Source organism: Palaemon carinicauda, chromosome 5 (assembly GCF_036898095.1).
Source record: "Palaemon carinicauda isolate YSFRI2023 chromosome 5, ASM3689809v2, whole genome shotgun sequence".
NCBI lineage: Eukaryota > Metazoa > Arthropoda > Malacostraca > Decapoda > Palaemonidae > Palaemon > Palaemon carinicauda.
This window is the reverse complement of record NC_090729.1, coordinates 15,634,836-15,642,335: the sequence shown is the minus strand read 5'-3', so window position 1 is coordinate 15,642,335 and position 7,500 is coordinate 15,634,836.

Genomic DNA, 7,500 nt, shown 5'->3' with positions numbered 1-7,500 from the left:
TATATATTTATATATATGTGTGTGTGTGTGTGTATAAAACATATGTGCGTATGAGTAAATCCCTTGATTTGTGTAATCAAGTAAAATAATATCTTGTTGACAGTCCTTATTTCTGTTTTCTCTCAGTCAAAAATTCCTTAAACTCTCTTCTTTACCACCCCTATTGGAATTCCTCATACAAAAGTGTTGGAGGCTTTTGCAAACACTGTTATTCCTTCAGCTACACATCTCTTTTATCTAGGCTTTTCCTCACTCGCAGGGCTTCATCAAATTTCCGCCCTGTGAATTCTTAAGCTTCAAAGAGGGCAGGAAGGAATTAGTTATTTGGATACGACTTTCAAAAACATTATGATTCTTTCAAATAAGGGTAAATGAAACGAATATTTCTATGGTTTATTCCATTTAAAGGAAACGTTACACAAGCGTAACTGCATAGGATTGTGAATATTAATAAATTCATATATCTTTTTATCAACTATATATTGAAGACTAAAGATTATACGCTCTAATAGACGGGAATTTCTTTCGGAAAGTCTCAAGAGAACTTTAACGTATGTAGAAATAATACTCCTACGGCTTGGACGTAAACAGCTGCAGTGACCTTTCAATGCTTTTCCTCTGAAATAAGGATGTTATCATTTATTTGATTTTTAAGCTCAAGAAAGGGGTGAAATCTGATGGTGCCTAACTGTAAGTGCTAAATAAAGAAAAGCCCCTTGCAATTTTGTGAGGATACGAGTGAGTGATCATTTAGCAATGGTTGTAGCTCTAATCATCATTTTTTTTTTAGTGTTTTTCCTATTATTACTAATCTGATGTCTGATATTCTTCATTGATAATTTGAACCATTTCCGATCAGTACATGATATTCAATCACCTTTTTTGACAGACGCTGCTTACTTAGATTTTCTAGGGATGATTAAAATTAATGTTTAATTTAATTACTTTCAATATATGCTTTAGGTTAAAATTATTGCATTTGTATATGATTTTAATTACTGATATGTTTTAGAATTTCTCTGGATTATCGTAAAATGTATCAAAAGTTTCATAAACGTTTTCACTCTGGTTAACTTTTGGTTAGATGCTAACAATCATGTTAGTCATGGACAGGACAGTAAAACTAGTGGCAACTTAGGTAGTACTCTTCAAGTGGCCTTAGTTACTTGTTCAAGAGCCCAATCAACCTAATTAACAAAAGCCATTGAATACAATTTAGGCTTATTTTCACTCTATCTTGATTACCATTATCATAACTCTAATGGCTTACAAGGAGGATGTAACCAAGGTCTATGGAATAGTCTATAGACCTTGGATGTAATATTCTACCTAAAAAAAAAAAAAAAAAAAAAAAAAAAAAAAAAAAAAAAACCTTGAATGTGCATGTATTGCGTAGGCTTTATTATAATTTTTTTATGTAATTGTCGGCCTTATGTGGACCTTAGGGCCATATACATGCCAGTGTTTTTCATTAAATAAAGCATTCGAACGCTCTTGTTTTGTTCATTCATCTCCCAGACTCGTCACACGAACTAAAACCAAAATTTTGATTCATTATCAATTGCTTTTTTTTTTATAAATAAGTCTTTCTCTCTCTCTCTCTCTCTCTCTCTCTCTCTCTCTCTCTCTCTCATGTATATTTCCCCAAAATCAGCTCCAAAGAAATTCAAATTAAATTTTCCGGTCATTCCATCTGAATAATAATAAATCGTTAGGTTTTACAACAAAAGGCAACTCGATCCAAGAGATGTGAGTTATAGTTTCTCTCCAGGTAAAGGACAGAGACATTTTCCACATTCGCTCACCTCCACTTTTCCAGTTCTTACCTTGAATGAATATGTGATTTAGTGCCGAATGACTAACTGTTTGAGCATATGATGGAAAATTTGATGGAAAGATCAAATGCCAAAAACTTTAACCTTGGTCTTGAAAGGCCTTCCAGTTTTCTCATTACTCTAATAATGGGAATTTTAAGATTTTTCTTAAAAAAAATACGGCATATTAATTTTTTATTTTAAATAGGTTTAAGCCTTAGTTTCTTAATAGCATAAATTTCATCAAAATCAAAAACATTCGAATTACTAGCGGAAATCCCGTATGCTTTTTCTTATTCACACTGATTCCATCCATCGATATTTTTTATCATTCTTTTCATTAAGGTATTTATTATGGTAAATTTTATGTTTATATATTTTAGAAATTAAAAACATATCTATAAATAACGCATTTTCAATATAAGAAAATTCCTTACCGCATACAAGTAATTCAATTATTTATCTTGATCCAGTGATTGGTGTATTTCATATTTACCCATTGAGGAAAGGGAGATCCCCACATACAGATAACTGTTCAACCACAAGCACTCACACACTTCTTGAAAATAATAATTAAAGGGTTTTTGAAGTTTTAAAGCCCACTCATGAATGACAGAGGGAATTGACAGTGACATTTCCCCATGATAGCAGGACAATGCCCTAGAGACTAACCTCATATATATGATCAGCGTCAAAGCTACGTTTCCACCAAAGCTAGGACAAAGGAGTGACAGGCAATGGCTGCTAATGACTCAGGAGGTAGACGTATAGGCTCTCACAAACCCTGCTTCTTTAACTCACAAGGATGGTGAAGTTACGGTCACTATAAGCGTGACTTGAACTCTAGTCCGACGTTCGCCAGGTAGGAACGTTTCCAATAGCAGCAGCTTTAACTCTACCATCATACAGATTCCCCCCTACTACCTGTTGCTCACATTTCCTCTCACTTCCGAGATAATAATGCACAATCGGACACAGGAATTCCTGGTACACCTTGATTTAAGGAAGTGCACCCCAATCACAACCTTATTGCGCTGTGATTTCCTGTATATAGCCAATGAAGATCATAAACGAGTTTGCATTTGGTAATAATGTCTAGAAGGATACGTATCCATTTAATTAAACAAACATTTTTTTTAGTACTTTTTTCAATTAATGAACAGAGTTTGTAAACGGAATGAAAAAATCGTGAAAATACATACACAAACTTAAATTGGAGATATTGGTACTATAAATTCAATAAATATGGATAATGCTATTCTATAAATTCAAATCATCAACCAAAAATAAAAAAAAAATATACCTAAGGCTTAAATATTGTTATATAGTCCATTGAAATGATCGGGCGAATTGCTGAATGTATTATTGCTACTATTTTTCTTTAATCTAGAGTGTTGCAAATGTAAGATAGTTCTAAGCAGAGCGCAACAAAAGTCATGCTGTTATTTTGAGCATAATTCTACCTCAATTAATCACTGGTGTTTCATCTTGATCGCCTCTTTATAAAGGGGTAATTCTTATGCAGTCTACTTCACCTTGATAGTTGTTTTTTTCTTCATAGTATTTGGTGATAACATCGCTTTTGTTGGATAGGGAGCTCATGTGTTTCAGCTGTTTGATTTAAATTTTTGATACAAGTTGAAAGTTGTAAACTTATCTATATATCTTGGATTAAGTCTTCCATGAAATTTTCCGAGTCAGACCAGAATAATCAAGTGGATAATACCAGTTATGGCGTCAAGTCTGTGTTAAATTCCTTGGAGTCAAATTCTACTTTCAGAAAATGGGAATTACATTGTGGACTGGGTTAGTATTGTTCTTATCTGTCTTGAACATTTGTTTAAGAGTTAAGCATTTAAAATCAGACAACTATGACTGGAGATTCTGACATGTCAATGTCAATACCAAAAGCGTTTGCCTTGATTGCATAAATTTCCTAAAATGTCTCACCATTCATTTGTAAATTAATCCCAACCGTGACCTGGTGAATTTCAGAGGCCTCATATATGATAACATTAAGTCCAGCAATGGAATTCCCGTGCAGTTACTTTAGTGACTATATATCCATTCACTTCAGAAAGCTGTTTGTCCGATTTTTTTTTTTTTTTTTTTTTTTAAATTACGTATGACTGCAGATCCGTTAAAAGATCACTAGTCTAAAATATTTGCCCTTATGTACTGTTTTACATAAGGTACCAAATGGGTTCCTTTTATTGAAGTTGACGTTATTGCTGATATTATATTTGTAAGTTTGTTTCACTTTCACGGAGAAACAGGGTTACAGTGCCACGTTATCCTAGGCTAAAAGAAAATTACTCTTAGCCAAGGAAACTGTGGCACAGGGCTACTCTTTTAGTCGCAAGGAAAAGATGGTATACTACCATAACTCTAATGCGACTATGGAGGGCTAACCTCCATTGTCGGCAACCTTGTCGGCAGGGGAAAAAAAGGTATCCTACACCCAACTCACCCTGCCGATAGGTCGTCGACATAAGACTGAATACCCTGAGATTCTGACTAAATCCCAAAACCTGCTGTATATCCACAACCAAAGGTTAAGGAAATAGGCAGAATTCAGAGGGAAAGGGATTACCCTTAAGTCTACGAAGAGACGTGAGAAGTTTCATAACATTCTAGGAGGTATCAGTCTCCAAAGGATGAAAACGAAACACAAGGGTAATCGGGGAATGTCGAACATATAGAAAATGTCTAGGATAGGTTAACTAGGCTAGACGAGTTCTCGGTTACCTAAATCACCCAAACTCTAACTATATGATCGACAGAGGAAAAAGGAAATAATTATGCACAAAATCAAATCTTCACAAGAATAAATGCCTAAATAACTAAATAATTACAATAATTAAATAAAGCTATTTAAAAAAATGGAAGTGGTTCCGCTAACTAAATAACACATGCCTAAGAACGACGGCACCCATGGCGCCTCCAGTAACTGGCCTAGCTCTAAAACACAATAAATACTTAATTTCATTGTGAAACAGGAGCTAAAACATATTCAAAGTAAAGACCCGATACTCAACTTTCCAAAGGGTGGAAGAGGATGAAGAAAGCATAATTAATAATCCTTTAAACAATCAAAAAATTCAATCACAGGAAAATATCACCGAGCGAAATCGCTACAATAAAAGGAATGGTCACTATCGTAGGGATGGCGCTGTTGTACTATCGATAGTAGTTGGGAACGGGGAAGGCCTTTGAAGGGCCCCCCTTTTATTTTTGCCCCACCTCCTCGAACGTAAAACTCTATCTGGGGTGCAGATTGCTATGAGGTGTGACATTACATCCTTACTCGATATACCTTCTTAAAATTTTAAGGGATATTTGCTCCAGAGTTAGAATTCCGGGTACCTTCGGTAAACTCTCTAGGATATAACACTGTAGTCACATATAACCTAGGAAGCTACTAATGAAGGAACTTCCATCAGGACGACATGGCTTGAGCCAAATATATATATATATATATATATATATACATATATATATATATATATATATATGCTGTATGTCTCCTTCTTCCTTCCTAACCTATTTAGTTATAGGTTATTCTGTTTTTGAGCCCTTCATTTACTGCCTATGGGTTAATATATTACTTTCTTAGGATGCAGATTTTGATGTTAGGTAATCCTTTCGGATTTTATATTACGGACGGCCTTTTTTTCCTACAGTCACAAGGCTGACAATTTGTATTTATTTTTTTTTATTTCATTATTAAGCATTGCTAAGTTTTCTCTCGTGTTTTCACCTCCATTGGCCTTTTTTTCCTACAGTCACAAGGCTGACTATTTTTATTTATTTCTTTATTTCTTTATTAAGCATTGATAAGTTTTCTCTCGTGTTTTCACCTCCATTGGCCTTTTAATTTTGCATTATGGATGTATTTGCGTCTGATCCGGCCAATTTTTTGGGGGTCGGCTGGTTGGTTTGAAACATCTGACCGTTTTGAATAAGAAACTTTTACTAGAATATGCTAGGTGGTTGGTTATTGTGGTGAAGTCTTCTGACTCGAGGAAGGAAATTTTGTTGTTAGTCCTGAGTAAGGTTAGATAGCATATGGCTGACGCAGAGCATTTAGTTAGTGATAAGCAGGATGATTTTGGAAGTATTAGTGAAGGGAGTGTGTATATGGATAGTGACAAGGTGAGTGTGACAGAGGGTCTAACCTTTTTTGAGGATCCTCCTCGTATCGGTACCCTGTATGAGGGTCCTGCAAACTTTTCCGAAGGTCCCTTTAAAGGTAGTGGGAATTTGTCTAATAATCCTTTTTCGCCTCTTTATACTGTACCAGTTGAACCTGTCCCCCTTTCTAATGTTTTGGATGAATCTAAAGTAGACAAAGAATTTGAATTAATATGTAAACTCATAGAGTTGCGTAAAATTGAGTTTGAGGAAAGCGAGAAGGCTAGGCGTCATGAGAGGGAGATGGTAAATTTAAATTTTGACAATGGCTAGGCTACAGAGAGCAAATATGGCTAGCTCACCAAAGGTAGAATTCAAAGAGAAATTTAATTTAGGTGTGGCCCTTAAACTAATGCCTATGTTTGATGAGGAGAGCGTCCCAGAGTTCTTTAAGGCATTTGAGCGTGTGGCTACCTGATTGTCTTGGCTCACAGAGATGTGAACAGTTCTTATCCAATCCATGTTAATTGGTAAGGCAATTCGGGTATATAATGCCTTGGAGGAGGGAGTAGCACGGGACTATCAAAAAGTTAAGAGGTTGGTTTTAAAAGCGTATGACCTGGTCCCTGAGGCCTATTGCCTCAGGTTTCGTAATTACACTAAACACCCTGCACAGTCCTTCGTCGAGTTTGCCCGCATCAAGGAGGAACAGTTCGACGACTGGTTAGAGAGTCAGCAGGTTGTCACTTTAGCTGCGTTACGTGAATTTCTGCTCCTTGAAGAATTTAAGAAAGCCTGTAGCAGGGAGTTGAGGGTACACCTAGAGGAGGTGAAGGCTACTAAAGTGAGTAATGCTGCTCAGTTAGCTGATGAGTATGTGTTGACTCATCGGTCTGGTAGTGGAAATTTCAATTGTGAAATGTTGAATAACCCTTCGTCTCACACCCCCCAGGGATGCTAGCAGAAAAGAAGCCTCCTCGTCGATTCCCCATACCCCTAAAAATAATGTTAACCCTAATTTTTTTTCAGGTGGTAGGGATATGAGTAGAGTCCATGGAGGGTCTCCACTCCCTAGAGTTTTTGTTAATAGGGGTTACCCTAATGCAGGTACTACCAGGTCTAATGATAATGGAAAGGAAGTTTCAGTTCTTCAACTAACTTGCTATTAGTGCAACTAACCAGGGCTTTTCCAAAGCCAATGCAATGCTCGTCAATATTACCTGAAACGTAATGGTCAAAGACCTGTGGCTGTAATTCCTAATAGGTCTTACGTAAATAGTAGTACAGTAGACAGATATGAAGTAGACAATAGTAGCGTAGGTAGTAATGTCAAAGAATTCCTTAATGCTCAATCGTGACTCGAGTTTGATAGATATATATGGCCTGGAAAGGGGTTTTTTGATAATGGTGTTGTCCAGGTTAAGTTTCTTAGGGACACCAGTTCTGCCCGGTCGTTGATTTTGAAGACTACTTTAGATGGTGGTACTAAATATACTGGTAACTTTGTAGTGTCGGGAGGTTTTCCAGATTCATTGGTGTCTGCTCCTTTGGT